The sequence below is a fragment of the Nyctereutes procyonoides genome, unplaced genomic scaffold, assembly GCF_905146905.1.
Source record: "Nyctereutes procyonoides isolate TBG_1078 unplaced genomic scaffold, NYPRO_anot_genome, whole genome shotgun sequence".
Classification (NCBI taxonomy): domain Eukaryota; kingdom Metazoa; phylum Chordata; class Mammalia; order Carnivora; family Canidae; genus Nyctereutes; species Nyctereutes procyonoides.
The window spans coordinates 39,375,220-39,389,234 of record NW_026575044.1 but is presented as its reverse complement, the minus strand read 5'-3'; positions in this window follow the sequence as shown (position 1 = coordinate 39,389,234).

Genomic DNA, 14,015 nt, shown 5'->3' with positions numbered 1-14,015 from the left:
CCTCTCAGGATATGCAGTTCCTTGCAGAGCTTATACCATTTATTTATATGCTAAGGAAAAAACCTGAAGATTGGGGGAAGTAAATCTGTACTTACATTTAATCCTGCACATGGGGTTTTTGTTTTTTAAATGTGAAGGAAATTTTGTGCAGAGATTATCTAGAAAGGTTTTAATCTACCATGATTATGTTGGGTTATGCAAGATGGCTTAGTATTTTGAAATATATTAATACAGGCATTAGTCAAAATTCACATGATCTGCTCTAACAGGTGTCAGAATAATACTTAATAACATACAGCATTTGTTTCTGAAAACCTAAACCAAAAGATACTACCTTAACATGAAGAAACTCTATTTTAAATCGATAGACATTTTCCAAAGACATTTCAATGAAAACAGCAACAGAAAAGAATGTCTAATATTGGTCTTCATTATTTTATGTGAAAATTCTCATGGATCCACAAATATGGTATACCTTTTTTTTTTTTTAAATTTTATTTATTTATGAGAGACACACAGAGAGAGAGGCAGAGACACAGGGAGAGGGAGAAGCAGGCTCCATGCAGGGAGCCCGACCTGGGACTCGATCCCAGGTCTCCAGGATCACACCCCGGCCTGAAGGCGGCACTAAACCGCTGAGCTACTCGGGCTGCCCCAATATGATATACTTTGAAAAGGAAGAAATTTTGCAATATTTACTATTTTCTGTGTAAGAATATGGTAGTGTTCCATTTCTTTGAAGTTTTTTAGTAAAGGTTTAAAGTTTCATTTGTGTATTTCATGTATCTTGGATAAGATTAGTATATAATATTAGTGATTCATTCTATAAAAATAACAGCAAAGTCTTGATGTCAAGTACAGTGGATTCTTATTAAAGTAGTTCTTTAGTAGTTGTATAAAGTTGGTAAGGACCCTGAATTAGTGAATATCGAACCATTGTTCTTAGGGAAAATACAGGTCTAGGTTTCTATAGGCCTTTGGTCACATTTTCATCAATGGATCAATATATAACCTTGTTTTATATTTGAAGACATTTAATATACTTTCTTTTACATTGGATTCACAACCAACAGCACTATAACTCATGATTGAGCAAAACTCTTCTAACACATTCCTCCAAAAGGCACCTCACAGCCTCCGCACCTGCACCCACCCCAGTAAGCTCTATGCCCAATGTGGGGCTTGAATTCACAACCCTGAGATAAAGAGTTGCATGTTTTACCAGCCAAGCCAGCCAGGTGCCTCACATCACAGCTGCCTTGTGTTTAGGAACACAAGGCCACACTACACTTAGAGGCCATTTATTTATTTATATTTTTAATATATTTTTTTTACTTTTTTTAAAATTTAAATTCAATTTGCCAACATTTAGAGGCTATTTTATTTTATTATTTATTCATGAGAGACACAGAGGCAGAGAGACCTAGGCAAAGGGAGAAGCAGGCTCCTTACAGGGAGCCTGATGTGGAACTTTTTTTTTTTTTTTCTGATGTGGAACTTGATCCCAGAATCATGACCTGAGTGGAAGGCAGGTGTCCAACCGCTGAACCACCCAGGTGCCTTTAGAGGCCATTTTAAATGCAAAATACAAAAAATTTGTGGTACTAAGTGGATCATGAAGAGGACATTTGTTTACAGTAAGATGAAACAAGGCAGAGTGTCACTTTATTCAACCTCACCTGGAACGTGTGCATATCAGATGACAATATTTCGCTGCTCTGTGCATGTTCATACAGGACTATGAAAATACCATGAGTATTAATTTTGGAGTTACAAATTTTAGCAAGTAAGTAACTTCCCAAGTACAGAATCCATGAATAATGAGGATTGACCACATGTAACATTTTGTTAAGATTATAACAGTATTTGGGCAGCCCGGGTGACTCAGCAGTTTAGAGCTTGCCTTCATCCCAGGGCGTGACCCTGGACACCCCGGACGTCGGGCTCCCTGCATGGAGCCTGCTTCTCCCTCTGCCTCTCTGTCTCCTCTCTGTGTATTCTCATGAATAAATAATAAAATTAAAAAAAAAAGATTATAACAGTATTTTATGTATGATTAAGATACATTTTAATATTTCTGAAATTGAAATGCTTCTTGAGTGGTGGAAATTTAGGTTTGGTATCCGCAGGTTTCTTGGTTACTGTATAGAATAACAAATGCATCTAAAAATTGATATTTTAGATTTGATGAACCAAATAGAAATTATAGTGTGATTTATAAGAAGTAGAGCCTATGAGCTACTATAACCACTTTTTCCTTAAAGATTTTTCGTGTTTTTTGTTTCTCTTTTTAAATATTTTTTTACTTATTCATGAGAGACACAGAGAGAGACAGAGACATAGGCAGAGGGAGCAGCAGGGTCCCTGTAGGGAGCCTGATGCCAGACTCGATTCCAGGACCCTGGGATCACACTGAGCTGAAGGCAGAGACACTCAACCACTGAGCCACCTAGGTGTCCCTATTTTCCATGTTTTCTAAAACTTTTTCCTCTTTATGCACTTGTGGAAACAGTAGTAAAATCAGTTCTAGCTTAAAAAATTCCTGAGTCTCAAAACCAAGACAAGTACCATATAGCAGTGTGGGAAAAACAAAAAACAATTTATAGGTTTAATGCAATTATCCTGGTGAATTTTTTTTTAAGATTTTATTTTTAAGTAATCTCTACGCTCAATGTAGGGCTCAAACTCAACCGTGTCTCATGCTTCTGACTTGAGCCAGCCAGGTTGACCTTATCTTGCTGAAATTTTTAAAAATTTTAAGAGCACACATGTGCGCAAGCAGAGGGAGGGACAGGGAGAGAGAATCTAAGCAGGCTCCACACCCTGTGGAGAGTCTGATGGGGGGCTTGGATCCCACCACCTTAAGATCACCATGCGAGCCAAAATCAAGATTTGGATACTTAACCAACTGAGGCAATGAGCCACCCAGGTGTCTCACCCCTCCACCACTCCCTCACCCACCCACCCCCGGTGAATTTTTCCCCCCAGTGAATTTTTATTTATTTTTATTTTTATTTTTTTAAAGATTTATTTATTTATGATAGAGAGAGAGAGGAGGGAGAAGCAGGCTCCATGCCGGGAGCCCGACGTGGGACTCAATCCCGGGACTCCAGGATTGCGCCCTGGGCCAAAGGCAGGCGCTAAACCGCTGAGCCACCCAGGGATCCCCTTATTTTTATTTTTTTAAACGAATTTGATTTTTTTGTTTGTTTGTTTTTAAGATTTTATTTATGTATTCATGAGAGACAGAGAGGCAGAGGCACAGGCAGAAGTAGAAGCAGGCTCCATGCAGGGACCCCGATGTGGAACTCGTGGAACTCGATCCTGGGTCTCCAGGATCACACCCCAGGCTGCAGGCGGCGCTAAACTGCGCCACGGGGGCTGCCCCCCCCTACCCCGCCCCCAGTGAATTTTTAAATAACTTCTCTGTTGATAGTATGTTAATGCTAATTTTGTGCTAGGTTTTTCTGATTATTTTATAAATCTAATGTAACTCACAAAGGGATTTTTTTAGTGGCCTTGTCATTTGCCAAGTACTGGAGTGCTTAATCTACCAGGTTCTATGCTAAGCCCTTTACATGTTAACTTCTTTTAACACTCTGAGCAACTGTGTAGCAGATGGTGTTTGCTCTTTTCAGATGGGTAGGTCCCACAGTTTTTAAGCACAATTTTAAAGTTGCATGGTTTTTAAGCAGCTGGAATTTAGATTCAAGTCTGTCCAAGAACCCTTTGTTCTTGACTAGTATATTGATTCTGGTGTTCATTCTGAAGAATGAAGAGGCTATAGGAGATACATCATTTTTCTAGAGAAAAGAAAAGAGTGGGAGAACTTAGCCTTATGAGATACCAAACATTGTAAAATAGTAATATATGAGGAAATTATCTTGATACTCATGCAATTTTCAGCCACATTTCATTTTTTATCAAGTAATTTTGTAATAGTGCTCATTGCTAGGAAAGTAGAAAACTATAGAGTAGGCTAATGGGAAGGAAAATGAAAACTTTATTTTGTGAAGTTATTTCAAAAGCCTTAAAATTTTTTCTGCTTTAGGTCCAGGATTCCATTTGAGAGTCCCAGGGGAAAAAAAGTTGACAGATATTTGTCATAAAGATTTTCATACTGTTAATTTCTTTTTTTTTTTTTAAGATTTTATTTATTTATTCACAAGACACAGAGAGAGGGAGTCAGAGACAGGCAGAGGGAGAAGCAGGCTCCATGCAGTGAGCCCGATGTGGGACTCAACTCCCGGGTCTCCTGGATCGCGCCATGGGCTGAAGGCGGCGCTAAACTGCTGAGCCACCCAGGGATCCCTATAATGTTAATTCCTTAATTGAAAGAAAACCCTGTACATTCTTAATTAGAGGAATGGTTAAGTAAATTACTTGAAGAATAGATCTGGAGTTCTGTAAAGTTCGGTACTTAATTGTCTTGACTTTTCATTTCATTTGGTTCATTTGGTTCAACTTACTATTTCTATGCATTTTTAAAAGGAAATATCTTCAAAGCTGTACTTTAAAAATTGGCTAAAGGAAAAAAATATTAACATAAGTACTATCACTTCAGCTACATTGTCTCTGAAAATGACATTGGTGAGTGTAGGCACAAGAGTTATTTTCCTTAAGTATTCGGTTAGTAAAACTTAAGGCTTCCAAGGAAAGTTTCAGAGACTCAAAACCTCTGGGCCCACGGTGTGCTGGTAAATGTTAAATGATTTGTAGCATTTGCTGATTCCTCTACCATGGCAATTTCAAACTACTAACATGCTGTCAACTAGCTCACAAGATTTCTGAAACTTTGACATTCGGCTCTTTTACACTGGTATTGCACAGCCTAACCATCTCTCTACCTCCCCCAGAAGAAAAGCTCTTTTCTCTTCTTGCTTGAAGATTAACAGCTCATTGTTTATACCTGGATTGGTCAAGTTGGCTCCTTATGTGGTCCTGCAGAATGAAGCTGCAGAGTTGGAGGTAGGTTTGGTGTGGTTAGTTAATGCAGGTTCTGGGAGTCAAGGGGTGGATTATGGAAACAAGCAGACACTTTGCTTCAAGTGGTTGAAAAGGTCTAAATTTGTAAGCTTTCTGGCCAGCGCTCATTTCCTCATTTCCTGTACAGAATTTCCTCAAAATCATTTGTTCAGAGGCAACCTATACTCTCATCCTCTTAATGCTCTACTTTCCAACTTTTCCTACTCTGCTACCTCTGGCTGCCTGGTTTTAGCAACAGAGAAACGCCCCCTTTCACTTCAGTTGAGAGTGTACCAAGGTCTATATGACATGTCTCTTGAAGTACAGAATGATGACAAAAATTTTGCAGTATTTGGCAGTTGTGTTTGAATATGATTATTTTTTATTAAATGTTAGGAGTTATATTCCTGAAGAACTGGGAGATGCCATCTGAGCATTGGCATTGGGGATCCATGGATGAATGACAAACACCCACAGAATGTGGACCTTTTAAATAGTACTTCCTGGGGATAAGTTGTTTCAAGTGATAACTAAATTACCTGACTTGGTGTAGAGAATTATATTTATGTCAGTGGTGGAAAATATTTTGTAGTTCAAGTTAATATACCAAAATAACTGATTCTGAGTAATTTTATTATAATTTTTTCCTGTAGATTTTAAACCTTATTTTTTCTAAAATTTCATTTTTAATTCTTTGAACATGCTTGAATTGTTAACATTTGGGTATTATAAACAGCTTTAGTGACATGTAATTAACATATACAATTTACCCACATTAAGCATGCAAATTCAATGGCTTTTAGTATATTTATACGGTTGTGCATCCATTCCCACATTTCATTATCCCCCAAAAGAAATCCATCCCCTTAGCTATGAACCTCCAATCTCCCCTTATTTGCCTCTAACCCTTGACAACCACCAATCTACTTTTTGTTGATCTAAATTTGCCTATCCTAGACATTTTGTATAAATGGAAACAATGTGTGGTCCTTTGGGACTGACTTCTTTGACTTAGCATTATATTTTCGAGGTTAATCAAAGTTGTAGCATGTGTCAATACTCCATTTATTTTTTTCCCTGCCCCAGTACTTCCCATGGTACGAATATGCCACATTTTCTTTGTCAGTTGACAAACATTTTGGTTATATCTGTTTTTGGCTGTTATGAGTAATAACTACTGTGGATATTCATGTGCAAGTTTCTGTGAACATGTTTGCAGCTTTCTTGTGGATACACCTAAGAGTGGAATTACTGGATTATATGATGACTATGTTTAAGATTTTGAGAAACTGCTAGACTATTTTCAAAGTGGCTGTAACATTTGATGTTTCCATCAACAATGTATAAAATGTGTAAAGGTTCCAATTTTCACAGCATCACCGACAATTATTATCTTTGGATAATACTTTTAATTATTTTAAATATTAATACTTTTATTCTGTGTTGCCATAACAATAGGAAGCACGATATTCATATTGTGCCAAATTAAAGATACTAAACTGTACCTATTGGCTTTGCATGGCAATTTTTCTCTCCGATCACTGCTACATTTTAAAACATGACAATCATTAAAATCACTGTAGGACAGCATTTCCACCTGCATAAAATGAGGCTCAGGAAAATTAAACATCAAATAGCTTTTTATCTACATCTACCCCAGGACTAGTCTGGTGAGGAACAACCGCACTAGGTTGGCCTGTCCCTGAGAGAAGACATCCAATAAAGATCTTGATGACTGAAATAGAATTTCAACAAGCTATACGCTTTCAGAAACAAAGCCTGCTTATGAGCTCTTGTTCCAAATCACTCCCATAATCTCATAATAATTATCTACTGGCTGTTTACTATAAACTGTCTTCATAGTGACAGAGCTGGCCTGTTGAGGGAGAGAGCTGTCTCTGAGCCTTCCACTCTGGGGGACCTCTCAGGTTAATTTGATTCATCTGAAGAAAATCAGCCTTTCTCTCCACAACAAGGAAACATTTTCATTCTAGAAGCCAAAATAACCAAAGGAAGGCAACTGACAAAGATTTCCAAACCTAGAGCTTCCGGCAATTAATGGTCATTTAGCAACTATCCCCCCCCCCCACCACCACCCCCTGCAAAAGCCTAAGTCAGGGAGGAGATTTCACAATTTCAGTGACGATACAGGCGTTTCCAATTAAACAAGAGTCACTTCCACATCTGCTTGTCAGACTGATATGTAGCCCTGCATAATCTGAATCTGGGCTCTATTCTGTGGTTTTAAGATGTGAGCCAGGGTCTGGCAATTGTATTATTTCCCCATAACTGCCCGATTAAAGCATTTGATAATTGTTTTTGTTTCTTCTTGCTGGAAGTAATTTGCGTCATCTGAGGGATTTTGGCTAATAAGAATCTCAATGTGCTTGTAGATTAAAGGAAACCAATAAGCTTTCAGGGGAAACCTTATTAACTTTCTCCAAAGAAACAACCAATGAGATGCTTACATACAAAAATTTATTACAATGAATTGGCTCACACAATTATGGAGCCTGGTAAGTCCTATGATCAGCCTCCTGCAAGCTGGATACCTAAGAAAGCCGGTGTTGTAATTATATTCTGAGTCCAAAGACCTGAGAACCACTGGTGTGAGCCTAAGAACTGGGAGAGTGATGGTGTAAGTTCTAGTCTGAGGACAGAAGACCTATATCCAGCTCAATCAGAAAGCAAATTCAGCCTTCCTCCACCTTCTAATCAGGCCCTTAATGACTTGGATGATGTCCATCCAAATTGGGCAGAGCAATCCCTCTCCTCAGTTGCTAATCTCATCCCAAAACACCTTCAGAGACACACCCATAAATAATGCTCAACCAAATATCTAGGTATCCTGTGACCCAGTCAAATTGATGCATAAAATTAACCACCAAAGAGACCGATTGTTTACATCTTCTGTCTTGATCAACTCCTCTCACTTGCATATCTACTTACCACTAGTCACCTTCACCTCTGATCTAGTTTCTCCCACCCACTAAACTGCAATCTTCCCTTTCAAGAGTGTATCTTCTATGTATATTTACCCTTTTTTTGTGTAACATTGACAGTCTCTGTGTGTGTAGATGTTTTGTTGGCAACCAACTTAGAAAAAGCAAACATTCTGCTGAGAACATACTGTATTTCAATGAGAAGCATGTTTATTTAGGCCAAGGTCTTTCTGGATCATTATGTATTTTGGATTTATTGTGGATTATATTTCAGTAAGAAATAATATGCTTGAGTTTCCTAGTCATACTTTTATAATAGGTTCCTAATCTTTACTAAATATTCTCATAAAATGACAACCCTCAAGGAACATCCGTGGAAATTTTAACCTAAAAATTATCTTTCGTATCAGGGCAACGTATCTTTTTCTCTTTTCACATTCCTGCCTAAGCCCATGAATTAGAATACAGCCTATAAAATACTGAGGGTCAAAGAGACTTGGTCATTTTGTGTACCTCACTTTCCAAGGAATCCTGATCTTCTCCAGGGGCATCTGCTGAAAGGTAGACATAGAGGTGAGGTACTCCACATTGTGTGGCTTTCTTTATTGTGTAAGATCCACAAATTGGGCAAATGTGTTCTGTGCATTCAATTATTTGCATAAACCTGTCCTAAAGTGTGCATTGAAGGAACAGAGGCATTCCAGTTTATCTTCCAATCCAAACTATGTTCTTTGATCTAGTTTACCACTGATAAAACTGATAATCTAACTCCACTTGTCTTAATCAATTTGATTCAAAACCCAGAGGTAGTTGATTGGCACTTTGAGACCCCAAAACATCGAATTATATAGATAGGATCCTAATAAATAAATTTGATCACAAATCCCTGATGCAAAAATGTGATATACATCTGTCTATGTGTTCCTGCTTTATTTAAAGATGGACTGAGGTTAACTATGAGCCAGAACATGGAAAATACAAAACTTTGGAGACCTCAGGTTAAATGGGTTCCAGAGCATACACTGCTAGTCACTTACCCAATATCCATTCTTTGCTCTTACCAACAGAACCCAATTTTGTTAGAAGTATGTTTAGGGGGCACCCCCGGTGGCGCAGCGGTTTAGCGCCGCCTGCAACCCGGGGTCTGATCCTGGAGACTCAAGATCAAGTCCCGCGTCGGGCTCCCTGCATGGAGCCCACTTCTCCCTCTGCCTGTGTCTCTGCCTCTCAGTCTCTCTCTCTCTCTCTGAATAAATAAATAAATAATAAAAAAAAAAGAAAAGAAATATGTTTCGGGCAGCCCCGGTGGTACAGCGGTTTAGTGCCACCTGTAGCCTGGGGTGTGATCCTGGAGATCTGGATCGAGTCCCACATCAGGCTTCCCGCATGGAGCCTGCTTCTCCCTCTGCCTGTGTCTCTGCCTCTCTCTCTCGCTCTCTCTGAATAATCTTAAAAAAAATAGAAATATGTTTAGCATTAAAAGCTTTATTTACCTGCCCATCTTTATCTGGCCTTCCTCCCTGAATTACAGATGAAAGGACTAGAAATGTAGCAGCTATCTTTTACCAGTGAGGAAAAGTCCAAGAAATCTAGGCCCTGACATTCTTGATGTGTTAAGCTAATGTCAGCAACCATCTTTCTCTGAACTTTTGTTCTGCAAGAAAAGACTATTCCTTTCTGCTGTTTTTTTTATTATTAAAGTACTTTTAATATCAAAATGATTCCTCCATTGTATAAAATGAGATCAATTTGTACTTGACATCCAGCTTATACAAAGTGCTTAGAAAAGCACCTGGTAAGTGGTTAGTGAATATACTGCGCTAGTTAAAATCAAAAGTCCATGGGGTGCCTGGGTGGTTCAGTTGTTAAGCGTCTGACTCTTGGTTTCAGCTCAGGTCATGATCTCAGAGTCATGAGATCAAGCTCCACCATTGGGTTCCATGTACAGCAGGAAGTCTGCTTGGGGCACTCCCTCTCTCTTCCCCTTCCCCTCACCAACCCCATGTGTGCTCTCTCTCTCAATTAAATAAATCTTAAAAAAAAAAAAAGAAAAGAAAAATCAAGTCAAATAAAAAATCCATACCATGGCCTCTGAGGCCCTACTTGATGGGCCTCTGACTTCCTCCTCTCAGGATCTTAGCCCACTACACTCCATTCATAATGCCCTCTTTCTGCTCCTGGGACATAACCAAGCTTGTTGACATCAGGGTCTTCACACTTGCTGTCCTCTCTGCCTGCAAACCTTTCTTCCCCGATGTTCGAAGAGTTGGCTCCTTCTTGACATTCAGATCTCAGCTCAAACGTACTTCCTTAGAGAGGGCGTGCCTTGAGCTAATAGATATATAGAGAATTCAGCACCCAGCCATGAATACACATTCTTTAAAGGTGCATAAGGAACATTTACAAAAGTAGACATGAACTGCTTTAACAATCAGTATGATACAGACTAGGTTCTCTCCTTTTTGTTCTTTTAAAGACTTATTTATTAGAGAGAGAGAGAGAGCATGAGCAGGAGAGGCAGAGGGAGAGGGAGAGAGAATCTCAAGTAGCCTCCACACTGAGTGAGGAGCCCATTGCAGGTCTCAGCCTCAGGACCCTGAGATCACGACCTGAGCTGAAACCAAGAGTCAGATGTTTAATTACCTGAGTCACCCAGGAGCCCCAAGGAAAAAAATATGTCTTTACAATAAACCAGTAGGCTGGTTTTTCTATTCTCTGTTGCTAAATGTCAACAGGTTCTTTTTATTCTTTTTATTATTTTTTAAAAGATTTTATTTATTTATTCATGAGATACATAGAGAGAGAGAGGCAGAGGCACAGGTAGATGGAGAAGCAGGCTCCATGCAGGGAGCCCCACATGGGACTTGGTTCCGGGTCTCCAGGATCACGCCCTAGGCTGAAGGTGACGCTAAACCACTGAGCTACCCGGGCTGCCCAACAGGTTCTTTTTATGTTTTTTTTTTTTCTTTTTCTTAGGATTTTATTTTTTTAAGATTTTATTTATTTATTCATAAGAGACAGAGAGAGGCAGAGATATAGGCAGAGGGAGAAGCAGGCTCCTCACAGGGAGCCAGACATGGGACCTGATCCCTGGAACCTGGGATTACACCCTGAGCCAAAGGCAAATGCTCAACCACTGAGCCACCCAGGTGTCCCAAGATTTTATTTTTAGTTAAAATTTAAAATTTAATTTTTAATTTTATTTTTATAATCTCTATAACCCAACATGGGACGCAAACTTACAACCTGGAGATCAAGAGTCACATGTTCTGGGCTGCCTGGGTGGCTCAGTGGTTTAGCACCTCCTTCAGCCCGGGGTGTGATCCTGGAGACCTGGGATCGAGTCCCATGTCGGGCTCTCTGCATGGAGCCTGCTTCTCCCTCTGCCTGTGTCTCTGCCTCTCTCTCTCTCTTTCTGTGTCTCTATGAATAAATAAATAAAATAAAATAAAAGTCACATTTTTTTAAGGATTTTATGTATTTATTTATTTATTTATTTATTTGAGAGAGAGAATGCACAAAAGAGGTAGTATAGAGGGAGAGTGAGAAGCAGGCTCCCCACTGAGGAGGGAGTCCAATGCGGGGCTTGATGCAGGACCCAGGAATCATGACATGAGCTGAATGAAGATGCTCAACTGACTGAGACACCCAGAATATGCCCCAAGAGTCACATATTCTGACTTAGCCAGCCAGGTACCCTAATGGGTTCTAATAAGAAAGATCACTTAAATTCTGTGCTATAATATTATTCCTGCACATCTTTTTTTTTTTTTTTTAAGATCTTATTTATTTACTCATGAGAGACACACAGGGAGGCAGAGACATAGGCAGAGGGAAAAGCAGGCTCCCTGCAATGAGTCTGATGCGGGACTTGATCCTGGGACTCTGGGAACATGACCTGAGTCAAAGGCAGACACTCAGCCACTGAGCCACCCACGTGTCCCTATTCCTGCATATCTTGTTTGTTCAACTGCCTTGATAGGGCAAGATGAAACATTAACAGTGACCCTACGTACTATGAAAGCTTTAAGTCAAGTTTGGCAAGCCTTCATGTAAGTGTCAAAAAGCACACAAGCTTATAGCAGAATAAACAGGTTGTGACAATGCATACCCTATGCTTTAAGAAGTGAAGCACCTGTAAAAACAAGGGATGTGCTTGATACCCGCTTGCTCAACAGTTTTTAGTGTATTACTGCACTGACAGTTCTCAACAGGATTTTGAAATGGTTTGGTAGATGATGATTAATTATATTTGCCCTAGAATAGGTGCCCACTAGTGGAATTATGTGCCACTTTCATTATGGCTCTACCTTTCAAACATAAGCAAAATAGAACAGTACATTGAACCCCCATAGAGTTATTACCCGCCTTCAACAGTTATCAACTTCTGGACAAATTTGTTTCATCTGTGCTATCACCCATCTCCCCTCCTTTACCCCCACCATTACCCACTGAATTTTTTTGGAGCAAATCTGAGGTATTTGATCTAGAAATGTTCCCATATGTATTCTGAACAATAAGGGCTATTTTAAAAATATATAATTACAGTATCATTCTCATTTAAAAAAAACTATCAAATATCTGAGCAGTGTTCAATTTCTCCAATTGCCTCATAAATGATATATTTGCAGTTGGTTATTATTTTCTTACTTCATTTTTTTTCTGTAGTTTATAAAGTCTCCTGGGATGGAGCCCCACATTGGGGTCCCTGCTCAGCGGGGAGCCTGCTTCTTCCTCTCCCTCTGCCTGCCGCTCTCCTGCTTGTGCTTGATCTCTCTATCAAAAATAAATAAATAAAATCTTAAAAGAAGGAAAAGAAAGAAGAAAGAAAGAGGAAGAAAGAAAGAAAGAAAGAAAGAAAGAAAGAAAGAAAGAAAGAAAGAAAGGAAGGAAGAAAGAAAGAAAGAAAGAAAGAAAGAAAGAAAGAAAGAAAGAAAGAAAGAAAGCCTCCTGACTTCATTTTGCTGTTTGCACCCCCATGTGGTCTTTTAACAAGTTTCTTTGTCCCGAGTTTCCTGTTTTCAATCCAGTTGGATTGGTCTACATGAAGTTTAATTTTTTGCTAAAAATACTTCATAAGTGGTACTCATATTCATTTTCATTCTCGTGTTCTTTCTTAAAGCAATGTAACAATGATTTTTGAAAAAGTCCCAGAGCCAGTCTCTGAGTTGGAATACTGGCTCAGGGCAGCCCGGGTGGCTCAGTGGTTTAGCGCCTGCCTGCAGCCCAGGGCATGATCCTGGAGTCCCGGAATCGAGTCCCACGTCGGGCTCCCTGCATGGAGCCTGCTTCTCCCTCTGCCTGTGTCTCTGCCTCTCTCTCTCTCTCCGTGTGTGTGTCATAAATAAATAAAATCTTTAAAAAAAAAGTTATTATAAATTTCTTTGGGATCCCAGGGTGGTGCAGCGATTTAGTGCCTGCCTTTGGCCCAGGGCACGATCCTGGAGACCCAGGATTGAATCCCACGTCGGGCTCCCTGCATGGAGCCTGCTTCTCCCTCTGCCTGTGTCTCTGCCTCTCTCTCTCTCTCTCTGTGACTATCATGAATAAATAAATAAAATCTTTTTAAAAAAATTTCTTTTTATAAATTGACATCCAGAAAGTGAGGATAATAAATATTAATTTTTGGAATATTAATACTTCAGTCACAGTAATAATTAAAAATATCTTAACATTTTTATTGCACTTTTCTAGTTAATAAACAATTTCATGTACTTGATATAATTTGATGCTCATAACAATCCTCAGTGGTGGCATGGCATATTGTGCCCATTTTTAGATGCCTAAAGTAAACTTCAGAGAGGTTTATCTCTCAATATCTTTTTTGTAGGTTTCACAGCTCCTAAGTTAAAGGGACAGATCTTCCATCCGGTTTCACATTCCAAAATTAGGAATTTTTTTTTAACACTATCATACTGTTTGAAGAAAAATAATACGCTATTCTAATAGATTGACTCCAGTAATTAATTGATGGATCCTTTTTGCTGCATATTTGGCCATGATGGAGAGGTTTTAGGAACTGTGAAATCATATGACGCTTCTTCCAAATACCCAGCTTTCCTAACATGGCTGAAGAATGTTAGGAACACGGTAGTTCCACCAGCTGTC